We start from the raw sequence: 22351 nt of genomic DNA, 5'->3' as shown, positions 1-22351 counted from the left end.
TGATTTCCAAAGAAGGTAGGAGGAAATGGAAGCCCCAGGAGCTGAACTGAACACCACCATGGTTAACTCTGAACATTCTACAACATCTTTGCTGAAGGATCTTTAAACCTTTCCATGTTACCCATGAACTGCTGCTCTCTGCTCAGAGCTCCAAAGAACTACCAAGGGCTGGGTTAGGAAGGAGATAGATTTTAGCTGATAATCCTGTATTGAGCAGGATTCTCCAACTTTCCTTCTTGCATTTTCCAGAGCCTAGAAAATACATGATTCAAACGACCATTCAATGCCCATTTCTCAAATGCCTGGACACTATACAAGGAATGCTGGCTCAGAGATGCCCTTGTCCACTCCTCACCCCCAGGTGTGATTTCCCCACTGTAAATTCCTCACCTGGGAGCTGCTCTAAACGGCCACAGACATCTGACGTGAAACATCTTTAAACCAATCTAAGACTGGAAGGCTAATCGAAAGTTATGTTCTTTAAAGTGAGCAATGGAGTTCCAAAGAATTTTGTTTTTCCCAGTATGAACTTACAGCCTTTAAATCAATTTCAAACTGGACAAGTAGCAGTAAATACGTCTCCAGTATTCAGTGTAAGAATCACCACACAAGACACATCAAATAACAACAAATGCTACTGCTCTGAATAGAGATATTATCATGACCCCAAATTAGGGTAGTTAGAATTTCAAAATACCACAATAAAACAAGAATTCATTGTTTTTACCGTGCAATGACTACATTGACATGAGATGGTGATAGTGACTCTACTATTTTGCCAATCCCAAAGTCAATATCTGAATGTATCCAAGATGTTGCCATTGACTTCAGCAGGGTCACCTACATATACAGGAACACCGAATTTTGGTCCAGAAAATAAACAAACACTATACTAATTCAGTTCATCCAAAGACAAAAATTTAGATGGCGACTTTCTACAAACTCAAAGGTTTGGCGTGTTGATCATTTTATTATGTCCTCAATTCTCTCTCTTTATACGTGGATTTGCAAAAAGGGGAAAGTATGGCCCAGCCTGGTTAAGGGCATATTCCTTTCGGCCAGGGGCAGAGCTGGAATGGGCATGGATTAATCCTCTCACCCAGGCAGCTGTTCCTTTTGCTGTTCCACTGTGGCCCACTGACTGGGAGGTTATGCTTCTGGACCCAGCACACAAACATAATACAACAACATGAGACAGGAAACGCAGTCTTGAAGAAGGAACATAACCTCTATTAGCATTTCCTTTGCTCAAACTGATAGCTCACGCTCCTGAATAAATAAATTCACACTCCAATTCTCTTTCTACCTTTTCTCTGTGCATTGTGGAATAGAAATAAAGATCTCTTTGTCAATTCAGATGTGCTGCTTTTCACGTGCTATGCTGCAGATCAGAGAGCACTTCAGATTATGCAGAGAACAAAGGCCAGCTTGCCTACTTACCTGATTACTGAGAAATGTCCATCTATAGCTCTGTCTTCTAATAGTACATCAGCTGCCACCGTCATTCAATCACATTCCAGCAAGACTTCTAGCAAAGGTATGAAACCTACCTCAAGCTTTAGAAGATAAGAAACACAAAAAGAAAATGTATGTAAATTACTGTCCTGTTAATCTCACCTACAAGTCCCCAAATCATTCTCGCCTAAAGGGGCTAGCTAGAACCGTACCCAGGCTCCAAATGAATCATTTGAAACATTCAAATTCTGTGCATACTATTGAATCTCATCTACTTGCATGAGAATACAAATGCATTGTACATTAGTTTGCCTGGGATATGAACGCTACTGAATCTACCCTCTTTTGCTTACTAATTCCACTAGTTAATATCTTTCAGTGAAGACTTGTCCAATCTTCTTTTCACCCACCACAGTCTTCTCTGAGAGTGAAAACTCAAATTACTTCATTAAGGTTAAGAATGCTAAAGCAATAAATCCTTCTGGTGAATTCCTAAATGCCCTTTGGAAGCAAGAAAGGGAACTGGCAATGGTTAAGTTTTGTGCTTATTACTTTCCTCTCTCTCACTTAGCCCAGGATTCCTGTCTGTGAAACTGAGATGTTATAGCATATCCAAGAGAATGAGTTTTTAGGAAAAAAATCATTTTGCATCACAGATCTTATGTCACCACATCATCGGACAAAGCAAGTATATATCCACTGACATTTCACCTATGCCTAGGTGATCATGTCTCCCATTTTACCCAAGACAGTCCTGGGTTTTGCCTGTGGTTCTGGAGTAACTATTAAACACACTCCACTCCTTTTCACACTCCAAAGTGTTCTGGTTTGGACAATAAATTATATAGTCCATTGAAGCTGTTTCTCATCATTAGCACATGTAAGTGAGTATTAGATAACATCATTTACAGATGTCTGTGTTGAAGGTCCTTCTCAAGTTCTAGAACATTAGTTCAACTTCATATTGATAAACTATATTGATATTTCATATTGACTTTTCATATTGATACTTTATATTGATATTTCATGTTGACATTTTAACATTTTTAAATCACTTTTGGGTATTTACATTTTTTATCCATATAACAGGCCCAAATAGTGTAAGTAGAGATGTTAGCATCCTCATTGACAGCTAAGACAAAGATCATCAATTTACCTGACCAGACAGTAAGCCTTCTTTATTTCTTACTCTAGAAGTACTCTATTATGCCATAATAGAAGCCTATATAATAGTACCCCCATAAATATGTACAATTTTATGTGTCAATTAATAATAAAATAAAATACAAACAGTTTAAAAGGGGCCTATAGAATAGAACTGAGATCTCGCTGACTATTTTTGAGACATCATTCACCTTATTACTTTAAGTTTTAACTCAAGTTTACTTCCCTAGCAGAAGGATGCTTTTGAAACAAATCCTACAGCTTTTTGTGGCCTGACAGTAACCCTTTCACAAGAGTTGAATTTCTCATCTCTCCGGATCAAATCAAACCACAACCTGATTTAAGACTTTTTAAATTATAAAGTCGGTGGGGTTTGGACAGAGGAAGGAAAGGGACTCATGACAGTGGGGTTTTTTCTGTTTTGTTTTGTTTTTTGAGACAGAGTCTCACTCTGTCACCCAGGTTGGAGTGCAGTGGTGCAATCTCAGCTCACTGCAACCTCCACCCCCTGGGTTCAAGCGATTCTCCTGCCTCAGCCTCCCAAGTAGCTGGGATTACAGGTGTCCACCACCACGCCCGGCTAATTTGTGTATTTTTAGTAGAGACAGAGTTTCACCATGTTGGTCTGGTCAGGCTGGTCTCAAACTCCTGACCTCAGGTGATCCATCTGCCTCAGCCTCCCAAAGTGCTAGGATTACAGGCATGAGCCACTGCACCCTCAAGACAGTGTTTATAAGACTTCACATGTGATTCAGGCAAGTATTTTAAGCCTTGAAGCTCTGTCTTCTATATTAAAGAGAAATGAATCAAAACAGAAACATTTTCCACCAGGGGCATTTCCTAAAATGATACCTACCTAGTACTTTCTTTACATCCAACCTAGAATCACTGGGACCTGGGACACCAGAGAGCAAGGAAGACTAAATGTCCTCTTGCCTTGGTTTTCAGGACACCATGCTCTCCTGATTCTACCTGCCTGGCCACCCCACATCCTTTTGTACCAGACTATTCTATTTTTTTTTTTTTTTTTGAGAGAGAGAGTTTCACTTCTGTCACCCAGGCTGGAGTGCAGTGGTTTGATCACAGCTCACTGCAGCCTCAGCCTCCCAGGCTCAGGTGATCCTCCCGCCTCAGCCTCTCAAGTAGCTGGGACTACAGGTGTGCACCACCACACCCAGCTAATTTTTTGAATTTTAAGTATAGACAGAGTTTCACCATTTTGCCCAGGCTGGTCTCCAATTCCTGGGCTCAAAAGAGCCACCCTGCCTCAGCCTCCCAAAGTGCTGGAATTACAGGCATGAACCACTGCATCCGGCCCTATACTAGAGCTTCAAATTTGTTCATTCAACTGAATTCCTCACAATTTTGTCCTACACACTCTTCCTTGCAAAGGCTATCAACTGACAGCCCCCTCTTTAATACATATGTGTTTTATTTGGCCCACATCAACTTTTTTCTTTTTTTTTTTTGATAGAGTCTTGCTCTGTCGCCCAGGCTGGAGTCCAGTGGCGCAATCTCAGCTCACTGCAACTTCCACCTCCCGGGTTCAAGTGATTCTCGTGCCTCAGCCTCCTGAATAGCTGGGACTACAGGCAGGTGCCACCATGCCTGGCTAATTTTTGTATTTTTAGTAGAGATGGGGTTTCACCATGTTGGCCAGGCTGGTCTCCAACTCCTGACCTCAAATGATCTGCCCGCCTCTACCTCCCAAAGTGCTGGGATTACAGGCATGAGCCACCACACCCAGCCATGGCCCACATTAATTTTTCAAATTGAACCAATATCTAAACCCAAGACATTTCATGGTAAAATCCAGATTCTTGGCTTCAGTTGAAAATCCATGCAATTCCATTTTCAGTTGAAAATCCATGCAATTCAGTTGAAAATCCATGCAATTCCAATACAGCTGGAGTAGACAGTCCCAACCATTGACCCAAAGTATGCATCTGGCCCGCATTCTCACATGTTACCTGCCTGGCCGCTCTAGGCACTGGAGTTTGCAATCTCTGTTCCACGTACCTAGCGTGGATTCAGGGACCATCTCTTTGCACACTAACAACGTCCATTTGGACATTTTCTAAAGTCCAGCCCCACACACCCACATGTCCTCTAAGGTCCAAACCACCACAAACCACAGGTCCTCTGAGGTTACCCATAATCCTAAATGTCCTCTGAGGTCCAAGGCCATATATTCTGCTGCCTAACCAACAACTCCAATTAGATGATTAAAAACAAAAGCATTCCATATTCAGCATCTCCAAAACTGCTCTTTCTCCCAAATGTGACCATCAGTGTGGCTTATCTCAGAAAACAAAACATTTCAAGCTAGACATCTAAGAATTATATCAGATACCTCCTTATCATTCAACCTCTATATCCAGTAATCACCAAGTTCTATTGATTGACCTCCGAAACATCTTTCCAATGCTTCCATCTTCACTTTATCCACCTTAGACCATCTCACCATCATTTCCATGCTAGACTAGGCAGTAGCTTCCTAATTGCTATCCCCACATGCACACCCGTACCTTTCCAATCCATTCCCTTGCTTAAAATTCTTCAATGGTGGCCATGCATGGTGGCTCACGCCTGTAATCCCAGCACTTTGGGAGGCCAAGGCAGGCGGATCACGAGGTCAGGAGTTTGAGACCAGCCTGGCCAATATGGTAAAACCCCGTCTCTACTAAAAATACAAAAATTAGCCAGGCGTGGTGGCACGTGCCTGTAGTCCCAGCTACTCGGGAAGCTGAGGCAGGAGAATCACTTGAGCCAGTAGGTGAAGCTTGCAGTGAGCCGAGATTGCACCACCGCACTCCAGCCTGGATGATAGAGCCAGACTCCGTCTCAAAAAAAAAAAAAAACCTTCAATGGCTTCTCCTTTATGTGAGTCCTTAATGAGGTCCTCCAAGCCCTAGATGAGCTGACCCTCTAAATTATTCTTCCATCGTCTTCCCTGGACTTCCTCCTCTACAGCTTCACTGGTTTTCTCTCAGTTCTGTGAAGATGCAGCACTCTTTCCTGCTGCAAGGCCCTCAGACAAACTCCTCTCTTTATCTAACAGTTATCACCTGCCTCTCCCCATTTGACCAGCTCAGCTCTTCTCAAACTTTTGCTATTATAGTAGATAAGTATGATATTGGTATCACATGCTGGGAGAATGCATGAGACCACCCACAGCTAGAGATTACCACTTTTGAGTTCTGCCCCAGCCCCTTGGCTGCCCCTGAGAGGTGAGGTAGAGCAATTTTTCAGCTGGCCTATAACCCACCTTCAGCATTGTGCTCAAGTGTGTTTGTTGGGAGATATAGTAAAGATCAGTTGGTTCTCAAAGTATGGTCCCTGAACAACAGCATCAATATCACCCCAGACCTACTGAATTAGAAACTCTTGGGTGGGGCCCAGCCATCTGTGTTTTACGAGTGCTCCAGATAATTCTGTTGCACACTCAAATTTAAGAACCACTGATTTTAATAACATTGTAGATAACGCCTACTCATCCCTCAGACCTTTCACTTCCTCAAGTCAGATCCCCCTGCTGTTTATTTTCATAGCACAAAGTACTTTTCCTTCATAATACATATCCCAAGTATTGCCAATTAAATATTTGTGTAGTCATCTGTTTCATGTCTCCACAATACATCAACTTCATATTAATATACTGCATTGATATTTCATATTGATACTTTATGTTGCTATTTCATGTTGATATTTTAACATTTTTAAATCACTTTTGGGTATTTTGTCTCATAAGACCAATTTTGTCCTATGTACCTTGATCCACAGTGCACGAAGAAATGAGGCAGGTGGGGGAGAGCCTTTTTTTTTTTTTTTTGGAGATGGAGTCTCACTCTGTCACCCAGGCTGGAGTGCAGTGGCGCAATCCTGGCTCACTGCAACCTCTGCCTCCTCAGTTCAAGCAATTCTCCTGCCTCAGCCTCCCGAGTAGCTGGGATTACAGGCATGTGCCACCACGCCCAGCTAATTTTGTATATTTAGTAGAGACGGGGTTTCACCATGTTAGCCAGGCTGGTCTCGAATTCCCGACCTCAGGTGATCCACCCGCCTTGGTCTCCCAAAGTGCTGGGATTACAGGCATGAGCCACCGTGCCTGGCCAGGGGGAGAGACTTTAACAAGAATAAGGAAACTCCTTTTGACAAACCCTTGAGGCTTTTAAAATACCTATTGGACATGCTCTCTGCTGAGACCATTGCCGGCCTAGGTCCAAGATCTTATCTTGGGTTGAGTGCACAAAAGGTACAGCTCAAAGGAGAGACTCACCAAAACTGAAGTCACCAACAAAAGCCAGTGGCCAAGGATCAGCAGTGTGATATTGACCATCCAAACTTCACGTCCAACCACCAGGACCTTAAAGACTTAAAATGGGCTGGGCACAGTAGCTCATGCCTGTAATCCCAGCACTTTGGGAGGCTGCGGTGGGCGGATCACCTGAGGTCAGGAGTTCAAGACCAGCCTGACCAACATGGAGAAACCCCGTCTCTACTAAAAATACAAAACTAGCCAGGCGTGGTGGTGCATGCCTGTAATCCCAGCTACTCGAGTGACTGAGGCAGGAAAATCGCTTGAACCCGGGAGGCGGAGTTTGCGGTGAGCTGAAATCACGCCACTGCCCTCCAGCCTGGGCAACAAGAGTGAAACTCTGTCTCAAAAAAAAAAAAAAAAAAAAGACTTAAAATGGGTTTCAGAGAACTCAGCTGGTTCAAGACACCAAGTTGTTTAGTTAAGATCAACAATAAGGCCGGGCACTGTGGCTCACACCTGTAATCCCAGCACTTTGGGAGGCCGAGGCGGGCAGATCACCTGAGGTCAGGAGTTCAAGACCAGCCTGGCCAACATGGTGAAAACCCCGTCTCTATTAAAAATACAAAAATTAGCCAGGCGTGGTGGCTGGTGCCTGTAATCCCAGCTACTTGGGAGGCTGAGGCAGGAGAATCGCTTGAACCCAGTAGGCAGAGGTTGCAGTGACCAGAGACGGCGCCATTGCACTCCAGCCTGGGCAACAAGAGTGAAACTCCATCTCAAAAAATAATAATAATAATAATAATAATAATAATAATAATAATAAAGAGCAACAATACTAGCTACTATAGGAGATTACTCCTGAATTTTCCATATCTCAGCTAAATTAAAGTCTATTGCTCATTTATGTCACTTGTCCAGTAAGGTTGGAGAAGGGGAGTATGTGTTGAACCCCATACAGTCATTCAAGGGCCTAGGTTCCTTCCATCTTGTGGGTCTGCCCTTCTCTAGGTCCATGAAATCCTCTCCACCTAACTGTGGATGGAGACACAGAGAGAGGATGGCATCTGGTATGTTTATCATGAGCCAGGCCTGGATATGGCTCACATCACATCCACTCAAATTCTGTTGGCCAGAACTTAGTCACATGGCCACACTCAACTGCAAGGGAAGCTAGGGCCCAGGAAAAAAGAGAACAAGGACATTGATAAACATTTGCAATCTTGCCATATTCCTCTCTTCTGATCATCAAATATGCATTACACGCTTCAACCTAGACACAAACCACCTCCCCAAAGAAAGAAAAAACAAAGTGTTACCTGGTCACTGCATCCAGATAAAAGACCATGATCTCTGGGGGATGTGCTGTTCTCCCCATCTGCTGAAGTCCAGATTTGGCTTCTCTTCTTCTGAAAGCCTATGAATTAATAAGACAAATTATCAGCACCATGAAGAACGTGGTCACCAGCCTATCTGCCCACTAGAGGTCCCCAGGTTATTTCAGCCCTGATATGGTTTGGATGTTTGTCCCCTCCAAATCTCATGTTGAAATGTAACGGCCAGTTTTGGAGGTGGGGCCTGGTGGGAGGTGTTTGGATCATGAGGGCTGACTCCTCATGAATGGCTTAGCACCATCCCCTTGGTGATGAGTGAGTTCATGGGAGATCTGGTTGTTTAAAAGTATGTGGCACCTCCCCACTCTCTTGCTCCGGCTCTTGCCTGCTCCCCATTCACTTTCCACCATGATTGTAGGCTTCCTGAGGCCTACAGAAGCAGATGCCAGCACCACACTTCCTGTACCGCCTGCAGAACCGTCAGTCAATTAAATCACTTTTTTTCTAAATTATCCAGTCTCTGGTATTTCTTTACAGTAATCCAAACGAAGTAATACAGGACCCCAGACTGCTACATGCCAAAGAACAGAGGACCAACCAGACATCGGCCTGCCCAAATGCCATGGGAATGAGAACCCTTTTGGCCACCTTACAGGCCTCATGCTGTGGGAAGCCAAGGGCTCTTCTGGATCCAGGCCACAGGTGCACCGTGGACATGAGAACCCATTGGGCCACTATGCTTCACCTGCACTGGTTCATGGAAGGTCCCATGAACCCACCCACTAGGGTTCTGCCTGGTCATTTTGGCCCCCAGCTTCCATGGGTACTGAGGAACAAAGAGTCAACCAGCCAGCCGGGCACGGTGGCTCACGCCTGTAATACCAGCACTTTGGGAGGCCGAGGTGGGTGGATCACGAGGTCAGAAGTTCGAGACCAGCCTGACCAACATGGTGAAACCCCGTCTCTACTAAAAATACAAAAATTAGCCGGAGGTGGTGGCATGTACCCCGACGGTGGCTCACGCCTGTAATCCCAGCTACTCAGGAGGCTGAGCCAGGAGAATCCTTGAACCCGGAAGCCGGAGGTTGCAGTGAGCTGAGAGTGCCATTGCATTCCAGCCTGGGTAACAGAGCAAGATTCCGTCACAAAAAAAAAATAAAAAAGTCAACCAGCCATCGGTCTTCAACTTGCTGTGGAAATAAGAGCACTCTGGACCACCTTACAGCCTTTGCACGGTGGAGAGGCAAAGGCCCTTGTGGTCCTTCCTGCCTGTGTGCTGTGGAAGTGAGAGGTTTCTCAGCCACCCTTCTTCTAAGTGCTGGTGTCCCAAGGGACTTCCCCATCAGAAACCTGGCCGCCGTTTAATGTTCCCTTGGTGATTTCGACCCCTGGCCTACATGCATGCTGAGAAAGAGAGTGCCAACCATCACTGGGACACGCCTTGTGGAAATGAGAGCCTTGTTGACTACCATATGGGCCTCGCGTAGTGGGGAGCTGAGGGCTCGGGGGGCTTCAGATCTCAGGTTTACCGTGGGCAGGAGACTCCTTTGGGCCACCATACTTCTCCCTCTCCGGTTCACACTGGTGGGGCGGGGAAGGGGGTTCCGGTCAGAAAAATGCCCACCCACTAGAGTTCCCTGGGTCATTTTAGCCCCCGACCTGCCTGGGACTGGGGAACCAAGCGCCAACCAGTCTTCAGCCGGCCAGTGTGCTTTGGAAATGAGAGTGCCTTTTGGCCACCAAATGGGCTCCCCAGGGGTGGGGAACCGAGGTTCCTTCCTGCTACAACTTACCCACGTAATGCAGAAGTGAGATCCCGCTCAGCCACCGTCCTTCTCTCCATACTGGTGCACTGAGAGCCCTTCCGGCTACTCACTGCTTTCCAACTGGAAAACTGAATTGGAGGCCATTCCAGCCACCAGGCAGCCCAAAATCCACACATCCATGGATCCTTAAGGTCCCCAGGCTGCAGCGGACAGGGAACTAAAAGCCCTTACAGTCTCAGGCCTCCCAAGTGCTGTGAAAACAAAGGCCCATTTGGCAACCATCTTTCTCACACTGGTGTTCCAGAGGCCCTGCCGGTCAGCAACCTGGCTGTTCACTAGGGTTCCGTGGCTCATTTCGGCCCCCACCTTCCGGCATGGTGGGGAATGGAGGCCATTCCAGCAATTCTACAGCCGATAACTATGTAACTGACAGCCACTTCCGCCACCATCCCGGCCTCACATGTTATAGAGCCAAGGGCCTTTTGTTATCTTCACACCAACCGCGTTTTGAGGAAGCAGGCGCTCTTTCAGCTACCATCCTGCCCTACGCGCTGGTGCCCCCAAGGGGTCTTCCTGTCAGAAATCTGGCCACTTGCTAAGGTTCCGTGGGTCATTTCAACACCACACTAACCCCCTCCCCACCTTGCTTTACTTGCTGAGAAACAGAGGGTAAAATGACCATCAGTGAGCCACTTACTGTGGAAATGAGAGCTCTTTGGGCCACCATATGGGCCTCACTCACCACGGATCTGAGGACTTTTCTGGTCTCGGGCTGTAGGTATACTGGGGAAGTGAGAGCCCTCTCAGCCACCATCCTTCTTTCCATTCTTCATGCGGGTGTATCAAGGACCCTTCCGACTACCAGCTAATCAGCAGCTGGATAACTGGATTGGAGGCCCTTCTGAGCACCAGCCATCCTGAAATCCACACACCAGTGGATCCTTCAGGGCCCCAACCTGTGGTGGACTGAGGACTAAGACCCGCCCCCAGGTCTCCAGGCACTATGTAAGACAGATGCCTTTTGGCAACTGTTTCCCACACCCTGGTATCCTGGAGGGACTTCCGGTCCCTAACCTGACTCTCAACGAGAGTTCTGCCGGTTATTTTGGCCCTCCAGCTTCCATGCATGTTAGGGAACTGAGGACCATCCAGAAGCTCTCTTGCCCACATACTGTATTGATGAGACCCTTTTTGTCTTCTTACAGCTCTTGCATGCTGGAAAGCAGAGTTGCCTTCTGGCCACAGGCTGCTTGCCTGCTGGGAAAGTGAGGACTTTTTCAGCCACCATCTTGCATGATGATGCCCCCTGGCTCCTTCCAGCCACCTGCCTGTCCACACAACAGGGTTCTGCCAGTCCTTCAATCTCTCAGCATGCTCATGTGCAGTAGTAAGCCAGGGCCCATTCGGCCAGTGTCCTTCTAGAGTACCAGTGTAAAGAAGGCCCTTCAGGTTACCCAGTTGCTTGTGAGCTAGGGAACTGTATTGGAGACCCTTAGGGTCACCAGCCTGCACATGAACTAATGTCCTTGGAGCCCTTTCAGCCACCAGCCTGCCCAGGTGCCATGTAGCAGTCAGTCCTTCTAGGCTCCAGCCTGCGTTCACCTGGGAAACTGAAGGCCCTTCTGGCCTCTTGTGGCCTGAGTGTTGTGGAAGCAAGAGCCCCTTTAGGCTCTTCTTCACCATCCTTTCCTTGGGACCGTGTCCCAGTGGCCCTTGTCACCAACTTGCCCACTCACTAAGGTTCTAGGAATCATTTTATCCCCCAGCCTGCCTGCAGGCCAGGGAACAGGATGCCATTAGTCATCAACTTGCCCACAAGCAGTTGAGTCTAGAGCCCTTTCAGCCACCATCCTTCCAGTGTTCTGGTGCCTGGGAGCCCTTTCCAGCCACCAACTGGCTTTGCCCTAGTGCCATGGGGTCCTTCCAGTCCCTAGCCCACCCACAGGCCACAGTTCCCTTTGTCCTTCAGGCCCCCTACCTACACATGTGCTGAAGAACTGAAGGTCCTTCCATCCATCAGCCTGCCTTCATTCTGTGGAATGAAGAGCCACTGTCAGTCTCTTGCACTGGTGCTCTGGTGGCAGGGAGGGGACCTTCCAGACAGTAGCCGGCTTGCATGCCAAGGTTCCAATGGTCCTACCAGCCCCCAACCTGCCAAGGAGTTGTGCTCAGAGATCCCTTTCAGTCACCAGCCTGACAACAAACTGGGGTCATGGAGGAGTGAGGTTACTCAGGGCAGTAGCCTGCCCACTTGCTGTAGAATCTACAGCTCTATCGACAATCATTCTCCCTCATACTGTTTCTCCAGGATCCTTTCAGCCACCATCAGTCCCACAGTCAGTCCCTTGTGTTGGTGACCTAGGGGAACTGTCCAGCTACCAACCAGCCCACCCACTAGGGTACCAGGGATCCTTTTGGCCCCTACACTGTCCACATGCTGGAGAACCAAGGGCACTTGAAGTGCAAAAGCAGCCATAGACCATGCAAATAAGTGGGCATGGTTGGATTTTGCCCACAGGTGCATATTTCCATCTGATTATCTATAGTAGTCGCTCTCTAAAGTTCTAGCCAGGCACAAGGCTGTACAGAATAAATACTACAGTTCTAAACCTTTTTTGCATCTAGATGTGACAGTGTATCTAAGTTCTGCTCATTGAGATATGATAAAGAGCAATGTGTGCAACTGCTAAACCATACCCAAAAAGAGAAGGGAGGTGAACTCTCCTTTCCTGTCCCCTGTTCCAGGGATGGAACGTTGACATGCAGTAAGTCGGGTCATGCAGATGAAGTCAACAACCTAGGGACAAAAAAGCAAAAAGACAGAAGGATCCTGGGATCTCTATGACTTCTTGGAATAGAGCCACCATATCAGTTCCGACATCTATATGAAAGTGAAATAGGCTTCCAACTTGTTTAAACCACTGTTGTCACTGACTTGCATACAGTCCAATCTAACAAATATGCCTGGTTTCACCAAAAATTAAGTTAGTTCAGTTCAACCTCTCAATAACAAATAAAAACCAAAACCAGGAACCCAAGCACAAAAGTATGAGTGAGAAATAGCTCTTGAATCTTTTGACTTCTCTCCATCTCCTGCACTACTATCTTCTCCCCTTTAGACCACTGCCATTCGACAGCTTAGAACCCTCAGTGGTTTTTCAATGCTTTTAAAACATTGAGCAGACTCACAAAAACAACCTACTCATTCTCCCATCTGCAACCTTCTCTGGCCTCATGCATACCAAACTCACCTCATTCTCCCAACTCTAGCTACATCATCTTTCTGTCCATTGTATTTGCCACGCTCTCTCCTACTGCAGAACCGCTGTGCTGTCACCTCCACCTGCAACGCTCTTCCCTATCCTCATCATGGAGTTAACTCCAGCCTACTTTTCAGACATCAGCTCAAATATCACTTCCTGACCCTGTCTTCCTTGATTCAGCAAAGGCCATATTATGGGTTATGCTGACACCATGAGCTTGTCTGTCAAAGGCTTGTGACAGTTACAGTTTTCCATTTGTTCTGTGATGATTTGACTAACTATAAGCTAATCATGTCTTAGGGGCTATGTCTGATTTTGTTCACCATTTTATCCAGATGCAGGGTTCCCATAAAGTAGACAAATGAATTATTGTACATAAGCCCCTTTTGCAAAGGCAAGGCAACATGCTTCATAATGGAATTTGGTCTTGTCCTATGTCTCTGAGGATTAGGTTCAGCTGCAAGGAACAGAAAATAAAACAAAAAAACAATGGCTTCAATCAGAAAAGAGATATATTTCCCTTTCTTATAAAATCTGTGTGGAAATAGTAGGTTCAGGGCTGGAGTATGATAGCTCTCTAAGATTGTCAGAGATCCAGGTACCTTCCAGCCAGCCACTCTGCCATCCCTAGGATGTGGTTCTTGTCTTCATGGTTCCTGGCTCCAGCCATCACATCTATTCCAGGCAGCAAATTTGAGGAATGCAGACAAAGGCCTGGCTCCTCTCTTTTAAGATGACTTCCTGGAAACACCACAAAAGACGTGTCCTTCTCCAGAATTAGTTAAATTGGCCACTCTTTCCCAAAAGGGAGGCCACAAAAATGTGGTCTTTCAGCTGCACATGCCCAGGTAAAAATCAGGGTTTGGGTACTAAAGGATATAGGGAGTGTTTTGGTTATCTATTGCTGCCTAGTAAACCACCCTAAAACTTAGTGGCTTAAAATGATAGCAACCAAAAATAAATAATACAGCAATAACCATATTATTATCTTTCATAAATCTGTGGGTTGAGTGGGCTCAGCTGGGCAGTTCTTACGCTGGCCTCACTTGGGGTCTCACGCAGTTGGCAGTCAACTGATATGCTTGGACCTGTCTCTTCCTTGTTATGATCTCATGGCCTCTCCTCTCCACACATTCTCTCTATGTGACCTCTCTCCCACTGAGCATCCAAAACCACAAAGCAGAATCTTCCAGGCCTTCTCAAAGCTTAGGCAAAGTGTCACTTCACCACCCTCTACCGGTCAAAGCAGTTACAGGGCCAGTCCAAATTCAAGGGGGAGGAGAAATAAACTTCACTTCTCTATGAGGGGAGTGACACAAAATTTTTTTTTGAGCAAAATGTTTACATTTCTATTGAAATATACACTAAAACAGAATGAGTTTTACTAGTCAATGAAACTTTGTCAAAGCAAAATCACAAACTTCCACTGGGGAGGCCCAGTCGGCTAGCAGCAGTGATCCCCAAGCAGGAACACCAAGGAGAAGCCTGGGAGACCCCTCTCCAAAAAGCCTCCTTTCAAGAGGCCCCCAACTCACTTCTGCCATATGCACCCACACAGATTTAGGAGCTTGGACATTTTCCAATGACATTGGAAAATGAGCTCCTCATTTTCATATATTTTTAGTTTCTTCTTCACTGCAATAAATATAAAATTGGCAATGCTCATACACCACAGCACAGACAATATTTTGGGCTTTAGCATACATCTGTAAACAGTGACTAGGTTAAAAAAAATAAAAATAAAGTAAGTTGGACTCCCCCCACCCGCCCCCCGAGATGGAGTCTTGCTCTGTCACCCAGGCTGCAGTGCAGTGGTGCTATCTCGGCTCACTACAACCTCCGCCTCCTAGGTTGAAGAGATTCTCCTGCCTCAGCCTCCCAAGTAGCTGGGATTACAGGTGCCCACCACCACGCCCAGTTAATTTTTGTATTTTTATTAGTGATGGGGTTTCACCATGTTGGCCAGGCTGGTCTCGAACTCCTGACCTCATGATCTGCCCGCCTCGGCCACCCAAAGTGCTGGGATTACAGGCGTGAGCCACCATGCCTGGCCGCCTTTTTTTTTTTTTTTTTTTTTTTTAAAGAAAAAAAGAAACAAAATTCCTAAGAGCCAGGCATGAGCTACTCAAGATTTATTTTGTTGGGCTAAGGTTTCAGACAAAAAATTCTGGTTTAGGCAGATGCCCTTGACAGTCCAAGTAGACCCAGGGTGGTAGCCAGAGCATGGTCTATGGCAATCTAGAACACACGCACTGGAAGACAACCTGCCCTACGTCACCCTGGGCAGTCTATCTTCAAGCTGCCACGTTTGAGATACCACCACAGACATCTTTATAGTTCCATCATTGGCTGCCATCTAGTGTAGCAGGAATGTGTGGATGAAGGAATAAAAATGTGCTGGGAGAGGAAGAGAATAGTATCTCTGCTAGCTGCCTGGAAAGTTGGCCCCTTAATCACAATGACAACTAGGACATTTCACTTGGACAGTGCATTAAATTTATAGATTTGTTTTAAAGTACAAAGACTAAGCAGTAAGTTCTGTCACTGAAGCAAACTGGGATGTCAATCAAAGAAAAATAGATTGACTATTTTTGCTTAAAGTAGTGCAAAGAAGTCTGGCAAAAAATGAAAGTGAACTCAATATCTGCACCTGAGTAACGGGGCAGAATTTTATTTAAATGGCTAGTGGTTCAAATACTATTGCTTAATAGCTCTGACAGATATAAAATGTAGTAACATCTGAGGTTTATACACATGAGCAAAGGAGCTGAAGGCCAGGGATATGGGATTCTAGTTCAAGAGAGAAGCTAAAAGTGCATGCTGCAGGAGTAACCTAATGGATTTATTTGGATCGTACTCCCACCTTCTGACAAACAGAAAAAGACCTGGATAGAAAACTGTCATTCCAGCCAGGCGTGGTGGCTCACACCTGTAATCCTAGCACTTTGGGAGGCCGAGGCGGGTGGATCACCTGAGGTAAGGAGTTTGAGATCAGCCTGACCAACATGGCAAAACCCTGTGTCTACTAAAAATACAAAAATTAGCCAGGCTGGTGGCACGCACCTGTAATCCCAGCTACTCGGGAGGCTGAGGCACAAGAATTGCTTGAACCAGGGAGGCAGAGGTTGCAGTGAGCTGAGATGGTGCCATTGCACTCCAGCCTGGGCGACAAGAGTGAAACTTTGTCTCAAAAAAAGAAAAAAAAGAAAAGAAAAGAAAAGAAAACTGTCTTTCCACACACAAAAATCTGACTTAATTCTTCTTCCTATACAACTATACCTCAGCTAAGAAAAAAAATCTCTAGTGAAAAACTCAATAACCTGGGCTACTAAAAATAAAAAGGAAATTTTTAATATCATAAACAAGTTTAGTAAATACCATGTGGATTTTCTGTTGTTAATGAAGACATGATACATTCAAAAAAGTATTTTTTTTGAGACGAAGTCTCACTCTGTTGCTCAAAAAAAGTATTTTTTTAAAAAAAGAATAAAACAAAAAAAATTATAGAAAGAGACTTCACAAGAAAAAATGAGCCCAAGTTAGGCCAGGCGCGGTGGCTGACGCCTGTAATCCCAGCACTGTGGGAGGCTGAGATGGGTGGATCACGAGGTCAGGAGATTGAGACCATCCTGGCTAACACGGTGAAACCCTGTCTCCACTAAAAATACAAAAAATTAGCTAGGCATGGTGGCGGACACCTGTAGTCCCAGCTACTTGGGAGGCTGAGGCAGGAGAATGGCGTGAACCAGGGACGCGGAGCTTGCAGTGAGCCGAGATCACACCACTGCACTCCAGCCTGGGCGACAGAGCGAGACTCCGTCTCAAAAAAAAGAAAAAAGAAAAGAAAAGAAAAAATGAGCCCAAGTTCTATCCCTCACAGTCAGAAGTGGGTCTTAGCACAAATCACTAACCCCTCCTCCAACACACAAATGCACTGCCATTTGCCTTTCCAGTAGAACATAAAACATTCATTACTGAATTAGAACATTAAGCAGAATCACTGCAGAGCATATTTTGATGGGTTACTTCAACACCCACCTGGTCCAGTTCAAAATATCTGTAGATCCAGTTTGTACATATTCATTAGGTATACTGAATAAACCATCTATTATCCCATTATTTTTTAGAAATGGCAGTTCTTACAGCTCAAGCAAACATCAAGATTATAAAGTGCGCTCTTAAAACAAATTCTCAGATGAAGTACATTAATGAGACACCTTAGAAGTGAAACAAACCTGGTTCTTTTTTAGTAAAATAATGGGATAAAGGTAGTCTATGCTGAAGAGCAGCTTCACTTGTTTCCCCATAGAAAAAGGCCCAAAATTTTTTGGACAATAAATTAAAAACTAAGCCAATAAAAAAAAAAAATATAAAGGCCAGGTGCGGTGGCTCATGCCTGTAATCCCAGCACTTTGGTAGGCCGAGGCAGGTGGATCACCTGAGGTCAGGAGTTTGAGGCCAACCTGGCCAACATGGTGAAACCCTGTGTGTACTAAAAGTACAAAAATTAGCTGGGCATGGTGGCAGGTGCCTATAGTCCCAGCTACTCAGAAGGCTGAGGCAAGAGAATTGCTTGCACCCGGGAGGCAGAGGTTGCAGTGAGCCGAAATCGTGCCACTGCACCCCAGCCTGGGCGACAGAGCAAGACTCCATCTCAAAATAAATAAATAAATAAAATAAAATGAAATAGAATATACACCTTAAGATATTATAAAACTTGAAATAATGTCAGGTGATATGGAATGGGAAACAGAGTTCTGATTCCCTACCCCCCAACCACCCAGCAAAAAAAAAAAAAAAAAAAAAAAAAAAACTGTAACAGGTTTTAAGGGAAAAACAAAACAAACCAGAACTCCGAATATGAATAGCAATACACAGACTCTATAGCACAGAATACCACACAAGAATGAATTTTATAGCAGTACTATCATAAGAGTAGCTGGCTAGAGACTATACTTCCAGCAACAGGGCTCCTAGGTCGAAAATGTGTTAAAAGCTTGTAATGTCAACAAGGACCAAAAAAAAAGAAAAAAAAAAAAGAGGGGATGATGGGGAAACAGGAGGAAAGGCTGCATGCACGGGTCCATTATAGACATGATATTCAGCAGCATAAAAATAATACCCTCCAAAGAGTCCCCCTACTGGGGCAAAACCTGTTTCTCACTGCTAAGGACGGGAAAGATTAAGAAAGCGGAATAAATTCACTTGTAACTATAGCATCTTCCATATTTGAATGACAAGCATGTTCAACCTGATGCTGCATGTTAAGAAAATATTCAGCCAGGCACGGCAGCTCACTTTGGGAGGCCGAAGTGGGCGGATCACGAGGTCAGGAGTTCGAGAGCAGCCTGACCAAGATGTTGAAACCCCATCTCTGCTAAAAATACAAAAATTAGCCAGGCGTGGTGGTGGGTGCCCGTAGTCCCAGCTACTCGGGAGGCTGAGGCAAAGAATCGCTTGAACCCGGGAGGTGGAGGTTGCAGTGAGTCAAGATCGCGCCACTGCACTCCAGCCTGGTGACAGAGCAAGACTCCATCTTAAAAAAAAAAAAAAAAAGAAAAAGAAAACATTCAATATGCATATGAATCTAAGCAACATAAAAACCAAAGACTAAATTATGAACCTTAAAAAAATGGAAAAAAAAACATGTTTTAAAGCCAAGTAGGTATGATTCTAAGAATTATTATATACAATGTAATCCAAGACAGGCCAAGAAAAGAATCTTCATGTTGTTCAGTATTTAGGCTTGATGTTGTCCTAGGAAAGCAGTAATAATTCAATGAACATGTTACATATACAACTAAAAAGTCCCCTTCTGGTTTCAAATGAATTGAAACAACAATCTTCCTTGGCTAATTTTTCTCCTCTGTCAAACAAACTTTCTATGTACAGGACCAGTTTAAACCCCTCCTCCCCTTCAAACACTAGATATGAACATCCAGGAACATTCTTCAATGCAAAGTGCCTTAAGAAAGAGAAGGATTCTGGAGTGCTGGTGATATAACTGATCTGAGGAAGCTGAGATGCTATTGACACTGATGGGAGCCAGTCAGGCAATGGTGGTTTGTTTCTCCTCAGGTGTTTCCTCCAACAACTGCATGATCAGTTCATTCAAGGGTTTGCAGACCTTTGAGTAGCCGCCTCCTGTCAAATGCAGAAAATCAAACATGTCGTGGCAGGAGATGGCACGGTCGGAGTGCACGAAACCCCTGTCAGTATCCAGGAGCTGCACGTCGGTTAAGTTTCAGCAGCGAAATCTTGACGAGTGGGTTCACCTTGGCGTTCTTTTGCCTCAAAGGGTTGGGTTTCTCACCTTGAGGTAACAGATCAAATACAATGATTTTGGCCTGTGGCTGCCTTGTGTTGATAAGTTGTACGATGGCCGCCATACCACCTGCTACCTCTTCTGCCATATTTTCATGGTTGTTTCTTCCTAGCCAGAAAACAATGACCTTAGGCTTAGTATTCCCCAGTTCTCCGTTCTTTAGTCTCCACAAAACATGTCTTGTTGTATCTCCCCCAGTTCCAAAATTCAGTGCATGAAGTGGGGAAAAAAGCTCTCGCCATATCTCATATGGCTGCAGTAACTGCACCACGGAGCCTCCCGCAAATGGTACATCAGGCTGTTTGTCTTTACAGTCCAAAACAAATCTGTTGTGCTGACACATCCATCTGTCATCTCCTTGAATGTCTTCTGCCGCATGCGGAATAGCTGCTGGGTTTGAGTCTCCTTGGTTCATTCTGCACTGAAGCAGAGGGTCCGTGCAGGCCCCAAGCGGCTGAGGCGTCGGCGGGTGTCATGTTTGTCGCTCCCTTGGTCAGGCGGCCCCACTCGGGCATATCCCTCCTCGGGTCCCAGTACCAGCAGCAGCCGGGAGTGACACAAAATTTGCAGTCTCTTTAACCCACCACCAAAAGAATGGATATTTGGATGCAATTAGCAGTCTTTGTCTCACATCCCTTCAAGACAAACCATCTAGAAGACTAAGAGAGGGACATTGGTCTATAAAACTCCTCTCTTTTAAGATGACTTCCTGAAAACACCACACAAAACGCGTCCTTCTCCAGAATTTAGTTAAATTGGCCACTCCTTCCTGAAAGGGAGGCCAAGAAATGTGGTCTTTCAGCTTGTGAAATAAACTCATGAAAACGCATGAAAATAAACACTGGCCATTATGCTTAGAAGCTAAAGGAAATCAGAGTAAAACTAATGATAATCTCACAGTGATTCTCATGCCAGCTTTTTATAAAGCTCTAGCAAACTTTTAAGACATAGCACCCGTGGGTAAAATAATTTGCACATTAGTAAGCAATTGAGAACAGATGAGTCATGGAAGAGGCAATACAATTGGCCAATTGTCACATGAAAAAATACTTGACCTCACTAATAATGAAAGAAACGCACATAAAAATAATAAGCTCTGCCAGGTGCAGTGGCTCATGCCTGTAATTCCAACACTTTGGGAGGCGGAGGAGGGGAGATCGCTTGAGCTCAGGAGTTTAAGAACAGCCTGGGCAACATGGCGAAACCCCGTCTCTACAAAAATACAAATAATTAGCTGGGGGTGGTGGCATGTGCCTGTAGTCCCAGCTACTTCAGACGCTGAGGTGGGAAGATCACCTGAGCCCAGGAGGTCAAGGCTGCAGTGAGCCATGATTGCACCATTGCCCTCCAGCCTGGGTGACAGAGTTATCCCCTGTCTAAAATAATAATAATAATAATAAGCTCTTGGGTGTTCTTCATGAAACTAACAATATTTTACAAGATTGAAAATACCCAGAGCTATCAATGTTGTTTGTCAAAGTACAAAGTCAAATAGTCTTTTTAAAGGACATTTTGTCAATATCTATAGTTTAAACCATACATACCTTTAAATGGAGCAATTCCAGTCCTGAGTCAATATTCCATAAAAATAATTATACAAGCATTCAAAAACATATGTACAATAAGGCCAGGTGCTGTGGCTCACACCTGTAATCCCAGCACTTTGGGAGGCCAAGCCGGGCGGATCACTTGAGGTCAGGAGTTCAAGACCAGACTGGCCAACATGGTGGAAACCCATCTCTACTAAAAATACAAAAATTAGCCGGGTGTGGTGGGGCACACCTGTAGTCCCAGCTACTCAAGAGGCTGAGGTAGGAGAATCACTTGAGCCCAGGAGGAGGAGGTTGCAGTGAGCTGAGATCACACCACTGCACTCCAGCCTGGGTGACAGAGCAAGACTGTCTCAAAAAAAAAAAAAAAAAAAGCATGTAAAATAATGTGCATTTCAGTATTCATGTGTCACACAATATAAGCTAACTTTTATTTAGCATCTATAGTGTAGCACAGTGCTGCAGGTACTTTTATCATCTTCAATTTTCAGGTGAAGAAACTGAAGGTTAATTTGATTGCCCATGGCTACAGAGCCAGAAGTAGAAAGAATTGGCTCCAAGCCCTGTCTCATTGATTCCAGAGCCCAGGGCCTCACATACTGCACATTCTGTTACAGATGTCTTCCAAACCTTGCCGAGCATGGCAGATGTGCACTGCTTTAGGATTACCTTTCTTTCTTTCTTTTTTTTTTTTTTTTTTTTTTTGAGACGGAGTTTTGCTCTTGTTGCCCAGGCTGGAGTGCAGTGGCACAATCTCGGCTCACTGCAACCTCCACCTCCCAAGTTCAAGTGATTCTCCTGCCTCAGCCTCCCGAGTAGCTGGAATCAAGGCGCCCGCCACCACACCTGGCTAATTGTTTGTATTTTTTTTTTTTTTTTTTTTTTTTAGTAGAGATGGGGTTTCACCATATTAACCAGGCTGGTCTCAAACTCCTGACCTCAGGTGATCCACCCGCCTTACAGGTGTGAGCCACCGTGCCCGGCCAGGATTACCTTTCTTCTCATGTATTCTTGTCATCTTAGTTCAAGCCATTCAGACAGGCAAGAGATAGAGATGCTGGAGTGAGGGGGAAGATACCGAGCATAGAGTTAGGAGAACTAGAGTCAAGTATAGAGTTTTTTAAATCACCATATTTTGAGGCGGGGGTGGCAGGGGGAAGCTGTAATACATAATGCTGGCAAGGTTGTAGCAAAATTGGTACATTCATGTAAAGGTAGTGTCAATTGGTTCAACCA

The 22351-nt window shown here is 45.1% G+C and overlaps 1 pseudogene; it reads right to left on the bottom strand.

Moving 5' to 3' along the window:
- Nucleotides 1–14561: 14561 nt before the first annotated feature.
- On the bottom strand, nt 14562–20162 carry LOC129395253 (platelet-activating factor acetylhydrolase IB subunit alpha2-like; annotated as a pseudogene).
- Between the last annotated feature and the right edge of the window lie 2189 nt (nt 20163–22351).

Source organism: Pan paniscus, chromosome X (genome assembly GCF_029289425.2).
Source record: "Pan paniscus chromosome X, NHGRI_mPanPan1-v2.0_pri, whole genome shotgun sequence".
NCBI classification, from domain to species: domain Eukaryota; kingdom Metazoa; phylum Chordata; class Mammalia; order Primates; family Hominidae; genus Pan; species Pan paniscus.
Note: the sequence above shows the minus strand (reverse complement) of the source record. Positions and strands in the feature narration are given on the sequence as shown.